Genomic DNA, 21,758 nt, shown 5'->3' with positions numbered 1-21,758 from the left:
AGTTTTTTTTTTTTTTTTTTTTCTACAAATGACATTTATTATGTAAATGGCAATACATGTCTAATGCTGTTTTCATACAGTGCTCTTTTTCATTTGATGTCTCTTCAGCCAACAGAAAGAAGGCAGAGGCTCACAAGACAGGGGGAGGCCCTGCACCACCACCACTCACAAATGCTGAGGAGATGGCCCTGAGTCTGAACACTGGAAGGCCAGTGGCTGAGGGAATTCCTGCAGGGTGTTCATCAGAGCCAGTCACTCCCCAGGACACAAGTGCCTACATAAAATGTAAGAGGGCTACACACACAGACACACACACATATATATATAAAATTAACTTATTTACTTTTATTTTTGGATTGGTCTCAATAGATTCTGAAGGCAATATCTGCCTTTTGGAGCCTCCTGTCTTAACAGAACCCCAGGCAGTTGTAAGTGTCCTAATTTCTGGTGTATTGGGTAGGCTAAGTAATATTATAAAGTGTGCTCAACCAAATGCTCATCTTCTCAGGATGTAGGGGATGATGACACCATTTCTGCTGATACAGAGAGGCCTATAGAGGTAATGTTATGTCTGTAGACATCAAACAATCTTTACAATCACATCTTGACATTTTTGTGTCCAGTAACCTATAGAATGTAAGTATATCCAAGTATAAATGTATATTGTTGTCTTCCCCCATCACCACCCTCCAGACTGTGGAAGAACAGGAAGAGGAGGAGGAGGGTCCATCAACAACTTCTGTGCAGATGAACACAGTTCAGTGATGTACAGTAAATGCCAGAGTTTAATCCAATGGAAGTCATGTACAACATAATGTAGCCCTAAACTACTGTATTTTCAGTTACCAGTAAAGGAGTTATATAGACTGCATCTGCTTAAACAATTTGAAAAAACCAATAAAGACATGATATACCTGGACTGACAGATCCTAAAGTCAGATATGGAAATCGAGATCCTGAAACACAAGCTACAGGTAAGGTGTGTATTGTGATTAGTGGATTATATAAAAGTTTTGAAAGAATATAGAAATGTAACAGTTGCTTTTTAATTTATAGGAAATAAAGAAGACCAAATAAATTGTTGTGACTTGTTTCTTTCTTTCTTTCTTTCTTTCTTTTTTTTTTTTTTATTTATTTTTTATTTTTTTTTTTTTTTTTTTTTTTTTGTGGTGGTGGCTGATTTAATCAGAGAATGAATAGTGGCATATAAGGTCTCGGACCACCCTTCCATCCTGGAAATCTGCAGGGTGGATGGGGTCTTCCTCTGGGTCTTGTATGTGTAGGGCAGGATGTTGTTCCCCTCTAAAAATGGCAATATTATGGAGAACTACACATGCCACAATGATGTCGCAGGCCCTCTCAGGGGTGACCCTGAGGTGACGTAGGCACTGGAAACGTGCTTTCAACAGACCTATAGTCATTTCCACCCTGCCTCTAGTTTTACTGTGTGCCACATTGAATTGCTGCTGTGGGCCTTGTTCAGGTTCTGGGTAAGGGGTTAGCAGTGTGGGCTGGCATGGGTAGCCCCTATCCCCCAGCAGAAAGCCGTCAATCTCTCCTGTAAAAAAAAAAAAAAAAAGTTCACATTGGTTTAGTGCTGCATTGAAGTGCCCAAGTGTATAGTGCATACATTTACTTACCAATTTGCAGTCTGTTGCTTAGGGTAGACTCACGATATATTCGTGAGTCATGAACAGAGCCGGGCCACTTGGCCTCAACATTGGTGATAATATGTGCAGCATCACATATGATCTTCACAGTGGAAAGAATAAGATATATGAGATATAGTATTGCTATGTGGTGTTTCACCATTGTAAACTGCATGTAACTCAGTGTACCTGCACATTAATACTGTGGATTGACTTTCTATTAACATAGTCTGCCTCATTTTCAGTTGGTGCAATGATAGGATAGGTATATGTGAACCATCAATGCATCCAACCACATTGGGAAATCCTGAAGGTAATTTTAAATATTAGGTTACTTTCAGCAAAATGTTATTAACTGAACATATATATTTTTTTCATATTAAATACATTTGAACTGATTTGAACGCTACAAACCAGCAATTCTGTAAAATTCCTCTTTGATGACTCCCAGGGGTTTGTGGCCAGGAAACACTACAAAAATGTGCGGAAAGCGTTTCAGAGCGAGGCACACTTTCCGTACAGCTCTGCATACAGTGGCCTTACTAATATGCTCCGCATCCCCGATATTGTACAGAAAGCTTCCATTAGCAAAGAAACGTAAAGCTGCACATAGTATCTGCTCGGATGTAAGAGCACGGCCACGATGGGTGATGTTAGTGATGTAAGGACGGATTAGATTATGGATATATGTAATTAATTGCAACGAAAAACCGTAACGCTCAAACAAAAATGTATGAGGAAAAGACAAAAAATCCACTCTGGGTCTCAAAATCCTTGCCCGATGTAAATGTAATTCTCTTCGAATTAATACAGCCTCCTCATCTATGGAATCCTCCAAAAAAGGACAAGCCATTCTCGTAACTTTGCTCTTTGTGTGACTGAAATGTAGGCAATGAATGACTAAGGCTACGGCGAGAAATACCGCTTCGTCTTTAAAAAAGGGGAGGAGACCAACAGAAACTCAGAGTTTAGAGAATAAAACCTGCTCCTGACCTGCTCCTGACCAGGTTAGGTTACCACAGTAACTGACTCTGAGTAAAAGTTATCTCTCTTTCAGAAACAGGCTTCACTTACCCTGCTTTCTCGAGTTTGACAAACCTGCCATTTTGAAACGGAAAACCCAGAGTTTCTCTCATTTCAGGGTTAACATACTCTGAGTTTTCACTTAACCTCCTTTCTGAAACGGGCCCCAGGTGTGTCTAGGGGCATCATCAATCTAGTCTCATTGATGACGTTATGGTTCCAGTGAGGAGAAGTAGCTGAATTCAGTCTCTATGAAAGAATTCAACAAAATAATGTGAATCTGCGAAAATATATTGGACACATCATGTACACTCTTAAAAATAAAGGTGCTTCATGATGCCATATAAGAACCTTTTTGTCTAAATGGATCCATAAAGAATCTTTAACATCTGACTTTCTGTTTCACAAAAGGTTCTTTGTGGCTAAAGAAGGTTCTTCAGATTATAAAACGGTAAGAACCTTTGACTGAATGGCTTTTTGTGGAACCAAAAATGGTTCTTCCATGGCATCAAATACCTTTTAAAGCACCTTTATTTTTAAGAGTGTAGAAAACTCAGATCTTTAGCACTAATTTCATACAGCAGATGCTTCTACAGTGTCGCCCACTAATATTGACACCCTTGGTAAATATGAGCAAAGGTGACTGTGAAAATAAATCTGCATCATTTATCTGAAGTAAAACAATTAAGTGTGAGGGAAACTCACATTATGAAATAAATGTTTTTTTCAATGCATGTTGGCTACAATTATTGGCACCCATAGAAATTCTCATGAGTAAAATATTTCTGTAGTATATTCATTTTTCATATTTACATTCTGTAGCAAACCAGGGTGACTGAAATTGTCCAGCAATGACTTCCTGTTCCATAGGATTGTAAATATGAGGAACACAAAGGCCAAATGCCCTTAATCATCTATCAGAAGGAGCAAAACCAAAGAATATAGTGCTGATGTACAGAACAAGTTTGTTGAGCTTCACACAATAGAAAGTGGCTGTAAGAAATTAGCTAAAGCACTGAGGCATTGATTGAAGTCCCAATCAATTAGACACGTTACAAATCCGCCTGGAAGAGGACGTGTGTCTATATCGTCCTAATGCTCAATGAGGAGGAGAGTCTGAGTGGACAAAGGATCACAGCTGGAGAATTGCAGAGATTAGTTAAATCTTGGGGTCAGAAAGTATATTGTAGTCAACATATGAAGTGGATCAAAAAGTTAATAAAAGTTGTCCTAAGACAAGAACAGGGTATTGTTTTGGTTTTAGGACAACTTTGATGAAAGGTTGACTACATACACTACTGGAACTTCAAATGGGACTGGATTATATGGTTAGATGAAACATAAAAAAGAGGCAGAACCACCAGACGGGTTTGGTGCAAACAGGGATAAAAAGTACCCTATGTCCACAGTTACATTTACTGCTGGATCTTTAATGTAGTGGGCCTATTTTTCTGCCGGAGGTCCTGGACGTCTTGTTCAGATGCATGACATCATGGATTCTATCACATACCAACAGCCATGGCTTTCTCAGTTCCCTGACCTGAACCCTGTAGAAAGTGAGTGGGATGAACTGAAGAGAAGCAGCACCAACATGGAGCTGGTATTCTGAAGGATCTGAAGAGATTTTGTCTTTGATCTTTTGTCAGGTGTTCTCCAAACTCAGCTACTGTTTACACAGTAGCAATGCATTGTTTATCATTTATTGATTCTCCCTAATTCCTCTTTTTCATCTTTGTTCCTTTCGTTTGTTTCATCAATGTTCCCTTCTAAATTAGACATTAGTCAGGTGGCGACATGGCATCTGAGCACTCGATATTCAAAAATCATTTCAAGTTGAAGAAATGTTTTAACATTGCACCAACTACTGATCAACACATCGAAAATGAAGTGCACTTTCCAGACTTAAATTGTTTAAATTCATGCTTTTGAATACAGACCTAAAGTTGGTCTCTTTTTAAAAGAGACAAATCGGCAGATTATTAAGTGAGTGAATGAATGAATGAATGAATGAATGAATAAATAAATAAACATTTACTGTAAATAAATAACAAATATTTTACAAAGTATTTTTAATCCAACATTCCTATAAAATTAAAGCATACTGTTACAATGTAGATTTTTGGAGGTGCACTCGTAAATTAATGTATTATTGTTCTTACATAATCTGTAACAAAAAGAAAAAAAAAAAAAACAGAAAAAAAACAGTGGTCTTTCCAACAATATATTTTGTCATGATTAGATCTAATTGTGATAAAGTGAAGGTGTCCCACTGACAGGGCGGTGACAGTTAAGGTCATTTCTGTCTATGGAAGGCTTTTGTGTTTTAAACACATAAAAATGCACAAATTCACAAATTTTTTTGTCATCTGATCCCCTGTCACTTAATATATTTACTTGAAGTACCCCTGAGAACAACGCTACATCTAATGCTACATGAATGCACTTAAAATATATTTCAAATTTAATTAATCAATTTAATCAAACTGTTGTGAATTGAATTAAAAAAAAAAAAAAAAAAAAAAAAAAAATCAAATTAGCAAAAATCTTTTTTAGTCTATCTAATATATTGACTTGGAGGTCTGGTAGATTTCTGCAGTATAGAGCATTTGCAAATTCAAGACATCAGTCAGAATCATAATGTGCTTTATTCACCAGTAGCCCTGGGTACTTATACATACATATATAGCAAATAATAGAAATAAAAACAATAATAAATAAGTGAGATAAAAATGTAATTCACATCTGGATGGAGTAAGCAGAAGATTTATGTACAGATGTACATATTAACCATTGCATATACAGCTATATAAATATAAAAGTGCATTTATATGAGAATTGTTTTACTGCCATAAGCAATGAAAATATAGTAGTGGTTGATAGTAGTAGTTGATAGTAGTGGGTACTAACTGTTCAAGTTGGACAGAGCATGTGGAAGAAAAACTGTTCTTGTGCCTAGATGTTCTAGTTAACAGAGATCTGTAGCATCAGAAGAATGCAGAAGTCCTTCATGATAGTACCTGTGTACAGGTTGTCCAGGTTGTCCTTGCATCTGTCCTAATGGCCTGCTGTACTCTAGTTAAGTCTGATTTGGTAGCTGACCCAAACCACAGAACAGACTGAATGACAGGACAGATCTAGACCTGAGTAGAACAGTCTGAAGTTTTTCAGTTGACAAAGGAAGTGCAGCCTCTCCTGGGCTCCATCCACAATGGTGTTTTTTTTTTTTTTTTTTTTTTTGGGGGGGGTTCTTTATTATGACATTACAGTGGCTTTCTTCAGTTCAGAAAGCTATGACTGGGGCAATGCAGATGCGATTTCAGAGTGTAAAATTAGAGTGACCTGTACCTGAGCTTAGTTAGCCCTCTAACTTTTCCTTTTATGACTTTCAAGGACTGCATCATTATAGAAAGTTTTACAAGCTCATCAGTGGGTGATGAGCACAATGGGTTTGTGTCTGTTGATTCTGTTGAATGCAGTGTGTCTGTAGTGGCTCCGTATTCACCATCAGCTGACCCAGAGAAGATCAGACTTACATCTAAAATCTGTGTGTAAAACAGACACATGTGTGTGAAATGACTGCAGTACCCACTTTAAAACGACTAAAACAAACTATTAGCACCATTAGTGAAAGACAATATGACAAACATTTGACCCTTAAACATAATCCAGGATTTCTCTCTCTGTTTCACATTGGTTGGATGGTAACAAAAACAGAGAAAAAAAAATGTACCTTTATCTTCAATTAATACATAATTTGTGGGCAAAATTGACATTGGCAGCTCTGTGGAATTGAATTTATTATAGTGATTGAGAGTACAAGTTTTGCTTAAACACAAAAATCATTGGGGCACAATAAAAATTGCAATAGGGTCATTCTGTGTCAAATCAATCAAATTTCAGAAACTTCCCTGGCTCAGATTTTTAATTTTGCTAATACTTTTTCTAAAGAAAGATAGACATGTATAATGATGAAAGCCAAAATATCAAATGGGTCATGGGTGAATCTTTACTGAGTAATCCAATTCTGTGTAGAGGGAGGTCAAAAATGGCAGTTTTCACCTTAGATTCACAGTCAAGTTACAGGGGGGTAAAATGACTTTAGAAAGATGGCAGCATCATTATCTTATTTTTACACAAAGATTGTTAGTTCTATTAGTAAAATCTGTTGACTTTTAAGGCTCTGTATGGTTTGGTTCCAGAGATAATGGAATTTCAATATGGCTCTAGGAGTAAATAGTACAAATTTACACATTTTCAGTGGTCAAAAAGCTAATGTGCGTCAGTTTGAAAATAAATAAATAAATATATATATATATATATATATGACCACTGAAAATGGGTAACATTTTCAACCAAATTGCAACCATATCTCAGGGACTGAATGATGTAGGGCCTTGGAAATTAAGATTTCAAAAGAAAAGTTGCAAATAGATATGTCCAATGCAGTTGTCTCGACAGAAAGAAATGAGATACATCTCTAGTTTTAGCATTATTTGTTCTTCAGACATTCCTCTTTAAAAGAAAAGTAGTATCACTTTTTTTTTTCCCCCAAACTGACCCACATTTGGTTTTTGACCACTGGAAATGTGAACATTCCAACAATCCCTGGAAAAGAATCTCATAGGGCATTACAAAAAAAGATGCCAAAAGGAAAGTTTGGTAAGCCCAATATCTATCCAAGATTGCCATTTTGACCTCCCTCTACAAAATAGTGGATTATTCAGTAAATATTCATCCATGACATTTACTAGTTATTTAGTCACTATACATGTCTATCTGTCTTTGAAATAAATATTAGTAATGTTAAAAAAAAAAAAAAAAAAAAAAGCTCGGGACCTCTGGTTGAGTTGACACAGAATAACCCAATATAAATACAAAGCAATAACACTGGAAAAGTTAATGACCTGCATATCATTTGCTGTCAGACAGTATGCATACATGCTACTTACTGTAAAACATGAAACGGTATTATGAGCATGTATTTCATAATCTATATAATAAATAAAATTCTGATAATTCTACAAACATATATACAGTAGTAGGCTAAAAACAGTATTTGAACCGATATTATGTCAGAATTCATAGTATTCAACAGTAGAACAAAATGTACCAGAATAGCTTACTATTTTGGAAATATTGATGTGAAAATACAGATGTGAAATATGCACGATCTAATGGATACTTTACTATCCCATGAGGCCACAGAAGAGGATTTGTGAAAGGCAGTGAAAAGACACTTACACTTACACTGTTGGTCACATGACTGTAACAACATGGCAGGTGTAAAGCGTCCGAATTTCATGTATATTTAGAGCTGGGTAGTAACTGATCAGATTTCAAAAATTAAGTACTTGTAATTAGATGAAATTACATTTTAAAATACTCGTAATCAGACTACTTCTTTATGGCTTACATGATTACATATTATTTACACAATAGCAATATATTATCCATAATTTATTGATTCTCCCTAATTCTTCTTTTTCTTTTTTACATTTTCCTTTCTAAAATAGCCTACTGTTTATATACATTCAGAAAGTCTTGTGTGGAGATTCACACAGATTAGTCATTAGTCAGGTGGCGAAACAGCATTTCTTCCATGACAACTCTCAGAAGATTTTATCATGATAATGGATATGACAATGTTAATGTATTTGGTCTTGGCGGAATAGATCTGCTATGCTGCTGGTGAATTGCTGTTGGTTACTGCTGTAGTTGTAGATTATTGCTGCTGCTGCAAGCAAGTAAAGGAGCTTGCTACTGCCAAAGCATATGGCAATACGGTCCTGTGAGTATTTAAGGCATAATGCTGCTGCACAATAGCATACAAATTGACCCATAGCAGATGTATACAGGTGGAGCTGGGGAAGGTGGAGGGTTTCAAAGGAACTCAAAGCATGCTGCTGCAAAAGGCTCAAGTGAATGCCAACCAGCAGGTAAAGGTAAAGGTTCAAACTCATTGGCTATGACGCGAGATGAACCAATCAGCTTGTGCCAAGTGGTATAAGGCTGTGAATATCATCAGTTATGTTAACACCCGTCAGCCTGTGACATCTAGAGTTTCATGAAAGAACTAGGCATTTAGTTTAGTTTAGTTTAATTTATTATTATTATTATTGTTGTTGTTGTTGTTGTTGTTGTTGATTGATTTTTAAATTATTTTAATTTAACTTTTTTTTGTTTGTTTGATTTTGTTTTTGTTGTTTTGTTTTGTTTTGTTTTAATGATTTAATTAATTATTAGATTTTCATTGAACTCATAACCCCCTTGCAGTTCTTTTACAAACACCAGTTTGGGAAACCTTGACGTAAAAAAAAAGTTTAATGCAGTTAATGTAACAACAAATGTAATATACTTTCTTACTCTTTGTATTTTTATGTCAATATGGTAAATGATTTTCCTATTTAAATCAATCATTAATTACTTTACTAACTACGATTTTTGTCATGTCATTTGTAATCAGTAAGAGATTACAATTTGTAAGTAATCTACCCAGCTCTATCTACACACATTTATGTTATAGAATTTTAGAAGACACATTTATATTTCTATTCACTACTTACTGAATTATCTTCAGTTCATATTGTGGATCATTCTTCAGGTCAGAAAGCAGCTTCACATCTGTGTCTCTTAGTTTATTCCATAATAGATTGAGTTCTATCAGGTGAGAGGGATTTGATCTCAGAGCTGAAGCCAAAGCAGCACAACCTTCAACAGTAACACCACAGTCACTCAACCTGTAGACAACAAGAACAACAACTCTCTCAATTCAGGATCTCAGATAAGCAGAAACTTCACTATCAGAAAGACATACTTAATCCACAACACAATTAATAGCTCCAGTCTAAGATCCGGGCCCACTTCTAGTCCTTCAGGGGCTAATTTTAGTAACACAATAAATGTTATATTGTTATATTATAAATGTTATATATATATATATATATATATATATATATAACATTTATAACATCTGAAAATAAACTATGGGACACGGGAGTGGAGCGCCTCTCTTCTGGTTTGGCTGATCTTCAATGTAAACTGGAGATCCTATGGTAAATAATGATGAACATTACTAGTTTTGCATGTAATTTTACTTTGTATCTTTATGATAGTGTAAACATGAAAGAAGAAAGAAGAAAAAAAAAAAAAAATATATATATATATATATATATTTTTTTTTTTCTTTCTTTCTTTCTTTCTTATATTTCATTTATATATTTTTCATTTCGTAATGTAAGATAAAAATCTTCAACACATATGATATAATAATGTACCACATCTACCAAAAAACACATTTTTAATAATTCATTCATGTTTACACTATCATAAAGATACAAGCAATCAGCAAGCAAATTCACTCCTGAGTCTCCTAGTTGATTTCCAGACAGATTCAGATGTGTCAGATGTGAGGGGTTTGATCTTAGAGCTGAAGCCAGAGCAGCACAACCTTTATCTGTGACACCACAAGCATTCAACCTGTAGACAACAAGGGTACTCTTAACTCTCTCAGTTCAGGATCTACAACTTAGATAAGAACGAACTTCACAGAAGAGGGACTTAAATAAATCACGATTAACACATGCACATTTCCTCTGATATACACAGATAGCCACAGTACAAAAATAAAACAAAAAGCAAACAACAAATGATGCTCATATTAGGGGTTGCGCATGCAACTTTAATGCTCTGCCATGATGCTTTTTGATTGACGCCGACTAGTCCCGCTGCACAGATTTTTTTATTTTTTAACCGATTGGGCTTGGGTTGGACTCTGGCTTATTTAGCTTCTCTGCTTCTATTGTGCCCATATACGCGCTGAGCACACAAAGGCTACTGTATAAAATATTTTTATAATGAATGTTTTATAAATATTATACATCGCCTATGCAGTAATAATTAAAGCTTAATGTGATATTGATGTTGGTCTCGTTTACTATTTGAACTGAATTGAGCTAGATGATGACATCATTGAATCCAATGATGAACTGCCTTTACCTGAAAATTGAGTGTTTACTGTTGTCCTTTTGCATTTTGATGCACTATTTCCTATCTTATACTGTACAGCTGCTTTGTCACAATTCTGTATTGTTAAAAGAGGTACATAAATAAACGTGACTTGACTTGGTCTCGGGTCAGCATGAACGTGTCAGCAGGAAATAGTAAGGAGATATTTTAATTATTTATTAATAAACTAGTGTTTTCGGGGTTGGTGTCGCAAGGATGAAGTTGCCGGTCCCAAATTGCTATCTCCTCATTAGACGTGTGCGGGCCAACACAAGGGGGCTTTGCCCCCTTAGAAAGAATTTGTGCCCCCTCAGTTTTCTTCACATATTTATTTAAACCACTAATGGATAATTAATTAGAGGAGCATGGGCGCACCGTCTGCAGATCACATAAAATTGTGTTCAGTTTGAGCAGATCAGTCAGCGTCTGACTTGAAGCTGTAGCTAGTCTATGCTATCAAAGTAGGCTATCGCAAGAGCCATTCGCCAACAGATGCGTGTTACGGTCATGGCAGTTTCTCCAGCACAGCTGGCTGCACAAGCTTTGACGATGACAACTAATTCACTATTTACGAGACTCACTCACTTTATTTCATTCTGTGCTTTTATGGGGTTACAAACTCATTTCACGTTATATTAATGCTATAGCGTACTGTGCCACGTTTATCAAAACAAAACCAATAACAAAGTGAAATTGCACACAAAAGATTGTTCTACATTGTTCTACATTTCTATATTGTTCCATGGTCGCGTCAAGGGGGGGGGCATTTGTGGTCCCCCTCTACAACCTCTCCTCGCTAAATGAGTTTGTTTGAAAGTGAAAGTAAATGTTCGAAAGGAAAAGACGGGCTTGAGTCAGTCTCGGCCCGGTAATTCTGATAAGCTGTCGGACATGGGCCAGGCAAGGGCCTGAGCGTCTCAGGCCAGGGTCGGGCTAGGGCCTAAATTTGAGACCCGTGCAGGGCTCTAGTGGCTAGTTGACTTGACTAAAGTTCATTTATAGACAGATCCAGTTCTCTTAAGTGTGAGGGGTTTGATTTCAAAGCTGAAGCCAGAGCAGCACAACCTTCATCTGTGACACCACAATTGCTTAACCTGTAAAGAGCAATGACACTCTTCACTTCTGAGTTCAGTTCACTTCTCAGTTCAGTTTTACTATAATCAAATCATTTTCAATTAAAACTATGTGGTCTAAAGCTTAACACCTCTAATAAGAATAACACAAAGTGTATAAGTATATAAAGTATATTAATATTATTATTATTTTACAGCAGCAGTAAATTATAACACTTATTTCTCACTTTCTTTACTTGCAAGAGCTTTTATTTTGGCAGGGAGACCTTTGCATTTCTGTTGCAACTGGTTTACAATTGCTTCATATTACAAATCTAGTCCTAGGGTCTGTCATCTGTCCAGAAAAATGCGGGAGATTGTGTGAATGTAAATCTAAAACTTTACTGGCACATGTTGCATTCTCAAATTTTACAAATTTTACAATACACACAATGCGGTTTGTGTCAACTTGATGTGGTGTGTCAACATCCCTCTTAGAACTGCTACAACTACGAACCATATGTTAATATTTCTTTGTAAGGACCAGTGTGCAATTTTAATTTTGTGTAAATTTCAGTGTGTAACCATTTACCTCAATATCTCCAGTTTACAATGAGAATCCTTCAGTGCAGTAGACAGCAGACTCACTCCTGAATCTCCTAGAGTGTTTCTTGTGAGATCCAGATGTCTCAAATGTGAAGGTTTTGATCTCAGAGCCGAAGACACAGCAGCACAACCTTCATCTGTGACACCACAATCATGCAAACTGTAGAGAGACAGAGACAAGAGGGGAAAAAAAAAAAAAAAACAGCTTCATTGATCTTCATAAAGACAGTAAAACACTCACATAAACATCATAGAGGACAAATCTGCCTAATCACACAGTATAATTAAATGTATACAACGCACTGTTTCTGTTATTTTTGGTTCTAGCTGCCCATAACCATACTTTCAGTGTATTATATATCATCATATTAGTTTGCTTATTTATTTTTAGTAAATAGATCCTCAGATAGTCTCCTTAAGTATTTTGATAGATATTTATGGTAGATACTTATTTAATTATGACTGGAGAAATGTACTGTGCAAGCTTCTGTTACTTTCACTGCTTATTTTATGTTTCATGTATTAGCAGAGCACATATTTAGAGTTGCTTTAATAAAGCAAAAACAAACAACAAAACAAAAACAAAAACAACAATGAAAACCACAATATACTGGGTGGCCTTATAAATGTTTTAAGATAGATATTTAATCTATAATATACTGACTCAAATATCCAATCGTGCACACTTCTGGACTAAAAGCCCTAAAAGACATCGTTTTGTAAAGCACTTTAAAGTTTCAAACATACATGTTCTCAATGGATACAGCTCATATAACATATGCATTTATTTTGCATAACTCCTAATTTAAATAAATAAATAAACAAATAAATAGTAGCTTAAACTTTAAGCTTTAAACTGCTATATGCATTTATGATTTAGTTTAACTGTCTTTGGCTATTCACATTTTGCTTTCTGATATGCAAGTGTGAAAGCTGCTTCAATTTGCAGCAGTTTATCAGATTTGCATTTATGAGAGCAGTGATTGTTTGCGGTGTGACTTACTAAACTAATCTGGATTCTTTAACCACAAGCAGCAGCTTCTGAAGAACTTCATCTGCTGTATTTTGTTTACCAATAAACTGATTTAGATGAAAAACATCTATCTTCTGCTCTAATGTCAGCAACATATAAACTAGAGCTGACCACGGTGAAGATGAGAGTCTTGTTTCTCTTATTTCTCCAGTTCTCAGACAATTATGGATCTCCTGCATCAATGAATCATCACCCAGTTCATTCAAACAGTGGAAAAGACAGATGGATCTTTCTGGAGAGTGATTCTCCCTGATCTTCTGCTTGATGTACTCTACTGATTCCCTTTTGTTGTAGCAGTTTCCTGTCTGTGTTAATAGTTCCTGTAAGAGAGACTGATTGGTCTCCAACGAGAGACCCAGAAGAAAACGCAGGAAAAGGTCCAGATGTCCATTCCGACTTTGTAAAGCCTCATCTACAGCTCTCTGATGCAGCTCAGATAATGTATATTTCTTCCGGTTAAAAACCTTAGATAGCATATTTTGTTTGGTTCGGTCAAACACATTTCGGTTCTTATTAGTAAAGTAGATGTGCGCATATAGAGCGGCTAGATGTTCCTGTATGCTCAGATGAACAAAGCAGAAGACTTTCCCCTGATACAAGCCCAATTCCTCTCTGAAGATCTGAGTGCACAGTCCTGAGTACACTGATGCTTCTGTCACATCAATGCCACACTCTCTCAGGTCTTCATCATAGAAGATCAGGTTGCCTTTCACAAGCTGCTGAAAAGCCAGTTTGCCCAGTTTGAGAATCATGTCTTCATCTTTCACGTTCTGCTTATAATCCTTCTCATGTTTGATGCTGGTCTGAAGGATCAGGAAGTGTGTGTACATTTGAGTGAGAGTTCACTCAGCATCTTCTCTAAAACAGTGGCTGAGATCCAGCAGAACACTGGGATGTGGCACATGATGTACAGGCTCCTTGATGACTTCAGGTGTGAGATGATCTTGTTGGCCAGACTCTGATCTCTGATTCTCTTCCTGAAGTATTCCTCCTTCTGTGGCTCACTGAAGCCACGTACCTTTGTCACTCGATGGACACACTCAAAAGGAATAAGATCAGCTGCTGCTGGTCTGGAGGTGATCCAGATAAGAGCATAGGGAAGCAGATTCCCCACAGTAAGGTTTGTCAGCAGAACATCCACTGAGGCTGATTCATTTACATCACACAACCTCAAATAGGTCTGGAAATCCAAAGACAGACGGCATTCATCCATTCCATCAAAGATAAACAACACTTTATATTCATCCCTGAACATTTCGATTTCTTTGGTTTCAGGGAAATATACATGAAGACGATCAGAAAGACTGAGCATTTTGTCCTTTATCAAGTTAAGTTCTCTGAAAGGAAGTGGAAACATGAGCTGGACGTCCTGATTCTCTTTCCCTTCAGCCCAATCCAGGATGAACTTCTGCACAGAGACTGTTTTTCCAATGCCAGCAACTCCCTTTGTCAGCACAGTTCTGATGGGTTTGTCTTGTCCAGGTAAAGGTCTAAATATGTCATTGCATTTGATTGGTGTGTCCTCTGTTGCAGCTCTCCTGGATTGTGTCTCAATCTGTCTCACCTCATGCTCATTACTTATCTCTCCATTTCCACTTTCTGTGATGCAGAGCTCTGTGTAGATCTCATTCAGCAGTGTTGGGTTTCCCTGCATCACTGTTCCTTCATATAGACACTGAAACTTCATCAGATTTAATTTGAATCTGCAAAGTTGATCAAGTCTGAAAGATTAAAATAGTGGATTACAACATTAATTAAATTAAAGTAAAATAAACATACTGTATCAATATAATGATATCTATCTATCTATACAATAATGTTGCACCTCAGATCACTTGATGTGTGTTTTCCCTTAATTCTTGTTTGCTCTTCTATAGACTCATCACTCTTCATGGACATACACGTAAACTCTGAGTTTGATCTCTGTCTGTGGGCAAATCTTACATTTAATATAACAGACAGTAGACTAGAGCAGTGGTTCTCAATCCTGGTCCTGGGCACCCCCTGCTCTGCACGTTTTGCATGTCTCCCTTATTTAACACACCTGATTGAGATCATCAGCTCAGTTCATGGATCTCTGTCCTAATGGGCTGATGATCTCAACCAGGTCTGTTAAATAAGGGAGATATGCAAAATGTACAGAGCAGGGGGTCCCCACGACCAGGATTGAGAACCACTGGAACAAAGCAAAGATAACAACACAGATGCAGACAACCCTCATTTAGGAATCTACCTATCTGTCTGACTGAAATGTTGTACCCTAGATCAGTTGGTGTGTGTCCTCCAGCAAAATTTTGTGGTAAATCTATGGACCAGTCACTCTTCATGGATACACAGCTAGGCACCTGTGAGTTTGATGTCTTCATAGAGAACTGACTTAGAAAAGAGAAAAGAACAATTACCTATTATACTTGAATTTAAATCTCTTCAACAGCTTCAGAAATGTTGGGTGATGGCACTGCACAAGTTGGCACCCATCTATACATTTAAAGATTGGGTTCTTTTAAACAAGAGTAGCACATAGAGACAATATATGAAATAGGGCTGCATGATATATCAAAAAATTACCATTATCACGATAATAGTATACACGATATATGTATCGTAAAGAGTTGCGATAAATAAAATTTAAGTTATGTGCCAAACATTTGTGTGTCCAAATTTGACCAACCAGATGGTGCCTCACTATCTTTATACCCACCTACCTCACCAAGTAGGTGATATAATGCTATTGGCTAGACCGGGCCAAAAGGTGAACCTAGCGGCTCAGAGCAGAGAATGAAAAATAAATATGGCAGGAGTAAAGACAAGTGAGGAAAATGACAGCTGCGAAGAACGTGTGCCTAAAAAGAACTGTACGTCTGAATATGGCAATATTTTGGCTTCAAGACAGAAGATGTGTCACAAATACAGGTGACGAAAAACTCTGGTCACGTCGAGAGGAAATACAACTAATCTCCACAGTCATCTGGCACACAACCACAGGGAGCTATATGAAGACTTCCGAAAGTGTAAGGCCAAATCTACCAAAACTGCTAACGAAAAGCCAAGTAACAATAAAGGAATCTTACAGACAACTATCAATTAAAGTTTTACAAATGCAACGCCTTACGGAAAAAACGTCGAAATGCCACAAGGAATTAATAGATGCTATCACACACTTTTTAGCTAAAGACATGATGCCTGTTAACACTGCGAACAAAGAAGGCTTTGTGGGTCTAATTAACAAATTAGACCGAAGATATCAGCTGCCGTCGATAAATTATTTTTCTCATGTCGCGATTCCACAGATGTATGGCACTTGCGTGAAGACAGTGAGCTCCGAGCTGAGTCAAGTGGACCTCTACGCTAGCACCACTGACCTGTGGTCCAGTCGCACGACTGAGCCCTACATGAGCTATACCGTTCACTTTCTTACTCAAGACTTTGAATTAAAAGCACGCTGTCTGGGTGTTGTGTACTAACCCGAATCACACACCAGCGAAAACATAGCCCATGGGCTGCGGGATGTTTTAGCCAGCTGGAACTTAAAAGAGGAAAATCAAGTGTCCATTACAACGGACAACGGCACCAATGTGGTGAAGGCTACCGAACTTAATAATTCGGTCAGACTACAATGCTTTGGTCATCACTTGTATCTGGCCATCGGTGAGTGTTGAAGATTTGTATTTGCAATAATAAAATTAAAAATGAAAAAAAAAAGGAACAGTTGTTTGTATAGTTGCATGTAGTATAAACATGATTTTGGATATTGTAATATTTAAGATAATGTGTTTATTTAGGAAATATATTTCACAGAGGTTAGCAAATTGTAGCTGACAGTTTCAAATGCTGTTATATAAAATTGTAATTATAATGTAATGTTTTTTCACCCTGTATGTCCTTGTTTTGCTTTTTCTTAACTCTTCAGAAAATGTTGTCCTGAAGAGTTAAGAAAAGGTGATGAGTGCATTACTTGAGCTTAGTGGGACATTTCCCCCACACCTGGAAGGGGAAGATGGCACTGAAAAAAGCACAGAAAGAGCACAACCTCCCGGAGCACTCCCTCATCACAGAATGCCCTACAAGGTGGGGTTCGAGGCAGAGAATGATTCATAGGGTTCTAGAGCAGCAGTGGGCCATAAGCGACGTCCTGTCAGCAGACAGAAATTCAAGACATTTAGTTCCTTCTTGGCAGGACCCAGATGTACTGGAGTCTATAAACCAGGTATTGCAGCCTCTGCAATAATTTACAGATGCTCTATCAGGTGAAAGTTACGTGTTTCATATGTGAAACCTGTACTTCACTTGATGAATACCTCAATTCTAGCTGCAAATGAAGAAGACAGTGATCTAACAAAGTCCATAAAGATGAAGATTCTTGAGTACATAAACACCAAGTATGACAACCCAGCAACTCAAGAACTACTGGACATGACCTCCTTTATGGACCCCAGATTCAAAGCCAACTACATCAGCTCTGACAAGGTGTCAGACATCAGAACCAAGGTGATGTCTGAAATTGAAGCAACTGTGCTAAAGGTAAATGTTAATATGACAATAGTAAGTGACAAAATAATGCACTATAAGTAAATCTGATTACAGTATTTACTTTATTTCTCTATTTTAGGAGCAAAGTCTAAGTAATCAAGATCACCAGGGCATGGGTCCAACAGATGTCACCCTAAAGAAGGCCAAAAAATCCCTGGGCAGTTTCTTCAAGACATCCCCAGCTCCATCATCTATGGAACCATCGCACACTGTGGAAGTTGAACAGCTAAATTATGTCTCCCACCATAGACGGTGAGATGGACCCTCTCACTTGGTGGCAAGTCCATCAGGTCGACTTCCCACACCTGAGTAAACTAGCCAGGAAGTATCTCTGTATACCAGCAAGTAGTTCACCTTCAGAGAGACTTTTCAGTACACCAGGAAATGTTGTGATGTGCCAACGTACATGTTTAAAACCTGCCAAAGTCAATATGCTAGTTTTCCTGGCAAAAAACCTGGAATAAAATAGCTTTGACAGTCAAGCACATATGGCATGGCATTGTGCCGAAACAGGTTTACGTGTTATTACTTTAATGTTTACATGTTAATATTAATTATTGTGTTGGCAGGTCTGTGGTAACAGCAAACTAGAAATCAGAATATCTGCAGAGGGGTTTAAGTCATCCATAGTGTTTTGAAGTTTAAATATTTGCAACTTCCTTGGCATATATATATATATATATATATATATATATATATATATATATATATTAGTCTGAATTAGATTTAATTAGATCAGACAAATATCTATTACCTGTTTATTTTAGTATAATCATTACATATATATATATATATATATATATATATATATATATATATATATATATATATATATATTTAAATAATAATAATAATAATAATAATAATAATAATAAAAAAAGCATTTTTCTAGAGAAAAGTTATATCGCAAGAAATATCGTTACTGCAATACTCAACAATATCGCACATCGCATATTTTCCCAATATCGTGCAGCGATATGAAACCCTCAATATCTTAACTATCTCTTAGCACAAAAATGAGAGACAACCCCTTACATCCTCTTACCAACTACACCCTATTATGTGACATTAAATGTAGTTTCTATAACATTGCGATTACATCAGGAATTTTAAGTACCTGTTTCCAAGGGGAAAATCTACATCGCTTGATGTTTGTGTGTCCTCCATGATTCATTCACTCCACAGATAGGTCTGATGAGTCAGAAACACTGATTCAGACACACTGACATACAAAAATATGTACAATATTTACATTTAGTTTGATTGTGGTTAGGTTACTTATTACTACGTATTATAATCACAGAAAAAGCTGTCAGTCATCTTAGTTCATTGCGATCTCACAAAAATACATTATAATCAAACTGTCTACGCTGCACAGTAAATATTTTATTTACAGTGCATCTACACTTTGATATAACAAGATGATTTGTGCTAAACACAACACCTGAACAAAAACTCCAGCAAGCTGAGTGGTAAAGTGTATTCTAACTTAAACACCACTGATTGGTTGTTGGGTTCAAGAAATCAACATATATCTCTGTGATTGGCTGCAATGCTCACAGCTGCAAAAACATGTTAAAAACGTAAGTGTAAGTGTGCAAATCATAAAACACCGGATAGTTTGCCAAATCTGCAATGAAATGGCATTATCACAGCTTCAACTGAGGGTGCTATTGATTTTACGTAGCATCCTCTAGCACCTTGTAGAACCAGGCGGGCCTGACACACACCCAAAAGCGCACACAGTGAGCCTCCTCTTAAACAGTGCATGAACACTACATGTCTTTTGAGTTGAACTAACATATACACAAACACTTGTGTCAACTTGCCTGTCTTAGCAAGTATTCACGTAGACACAATCAGTTATGTCTTAAGTGAATGCAAACAGCTTAGAAAGAAATTATCAGAGTTGGGTAGATTACTTACAAATTGCAATCCATTACTTATTCCAAATTGCATAACAAAAACTGTAGTCAGTAGTTAGTAAGTTAAGTAATATAATCAGTTTACTTTTAGATTGCTTTTGACCTAACTGGTTTACCACATTGATTTAAAATGGATAATCTTGTACCATATTGACATAAAAATAGAAAAAAAAAAGAGTAAGAATATATTGTTATTAACAACATGCAATCATGTAACCCATAAAAAAGTAACTGTGGTCTGATTTTAAAATGTAATTTAATCGAATTACAAGTACTTTTTTTTTTTTTTTGAATCTGATTATGTAAATCAGATTACATGTAATTACTTATTACCTGAAATAACTAAAATCATATATGCACACGTACATATTGGATCTGAGCATTAAGTCTTAATATGACAGCAGCCTGATACAGGCCACTGGCTTCCTTCTGTGTCATAATCAAACAACAGATGATAAACAGACAACTTTTGAATAACTTTTATAACTTTAATATATGATTTCATTTAATTAATATACATTTCATTTGCACAGTGACTATGCAACACACCCAGTATGTTTGTTAAGCATCCACACACAACTATTTCATAGTTAGGTTAAGGAGGGCAAGCCTCACTTCACCTGAAGACTCACCTTGATGCCAAAAGACTGACGGCTGAAGGTCTGGAATTCATAGCAGCTTTCTTTGGCCAAGGCCCGCCCATAAGGCCGTTTGACTGACATGTCAAACAACCAATCACAGTTCGTTTCGTTCCGTTCAGCGTCACGTTTCGGGGCGTGGAAATGTCCCCACAACAACAGACCGGCGTGCAACAAGTCAGTCAGCATAGAAAATCAAAGAAGGAGAAGAAAACAAGCAGTAAGTCACTGATCTGTTCGTGCACGTATAACACAGTCTATCCCGTGAACCTCGCATACTTTTGAGAATTCTACGTTTAGCTGATCTTGATAAATGCTCATTGTCACTCATGTAAACACGACAGTTTTTCTTCTGCAATCACACGTCTGCGCTTTGTTTCCCGGCGGACCGAAAATAAACGCGACACTCGCGAATCCGATAAAATTCAACCAATCAGATGACGACTTCGACATTCCTGAAGTGTTTCCAGTTAAGTGTACCATATGCATCAGACCTTTAGCCAACGTTCCGTGGGCGTGACGTCTGAGGCTGAGACTAGAATCAGGCAGATACGGCTCAAGCAATTTTACGCCCTTGTTGTTACTGATGCGTCCAGTAGGGGGGAGAAGGAATCCAAGGGCTCCCAAGGGTAGAAGGAAAACTAACTTGATGCTAACTTGGTAATTTTTAAATATGAAGTCCATTTTTTTTTTTTTTTTTTTTTTTTTTTAAATCCAACTAGTTAACAGTTAACTCAACATCATTGCAGTTCTCCTTCTCCTTAGGTTCTCATTAGGTTGGACAAAACGGCACTGGTTGCTGCTTGTATTTATAAATTACTATATATATATATATATATATATATATATATATATATATATATATTAGAGTTGAGCCGGATACTCGGCTGAAACGAGTATCCGGCACGGATAAAGCACTTTTGCCGAGTACGAGTATCATACGAGTAATACGAGTCAATATCTGTGCTCGGATTGAATAAAAATTCTCATTGGGTAGTTTACTGTGTCTGCGTTCTGTGATAGGCTAGTCACAGGGCCCCTCCCCTACACACATACTAGAGATGCGCGGATGAGCTTAAACGTCACCGGAATCCGCAGCTCCAAATAAATGATCCGCCCGCCACCCACCCGCACCTGTATTTTTCTCTGATTTAGATAACCGCACCCGACCCGCACCCGATCGTCATTTACAATTATTCTAATTCTTAGTTTTGCATGATGATATGATGAATGTGATGAACACTTATAAGCTTAATCACTCGTGCTTTTAAGCCAAATCCACGCTAAAAAGAATAACG

General features: G+C 36.9%; 2 pseudogenes; both read right to left on the bottom strand.

The window, feature by feature from the left end:
* Positions 1 to 1,181: 1,181 nt before the first annotated feature.
* On the bottom strand, positions 1,182 to 2,502 carry LOC127160406 (putative nuclease HARBI1; annotated as a pseudogene).
* A 3,186-nt stretch (positions 2,503 to 5,688) lies between these two features.
* LOC127160418 (NLR family CARD domain-containing protein 3-like) lies at positions 5,689 to 21,288 on the bottom strand (annotated as a pseudogene).
* Between the last annotated feature and the right edge of the window lie 470 nt (positions 21,289 to 21,758).

Source organism: Labeo rohita, unplaced genomic scaffold, assembly GCF_022985175.1.
Source record: "Labeo rohita strain BAU-BD-2019 unplaced genomic scaffold, IGBB_LRoh.1.0 scaffold_345, whole genome shotgun sequence".
NCBI classification, from domain to species: domain Eukaryota; kingdom Metazoa; phylum Chordata; class Actinopteri; order Cypriniformes; family Cyprinidae; genus Labeo; species Labeo rohita.
Note: the sequence above shows the minus strand (reverse complement) of the source record. Positions and strands in the feature narration are given on the sequence as shown.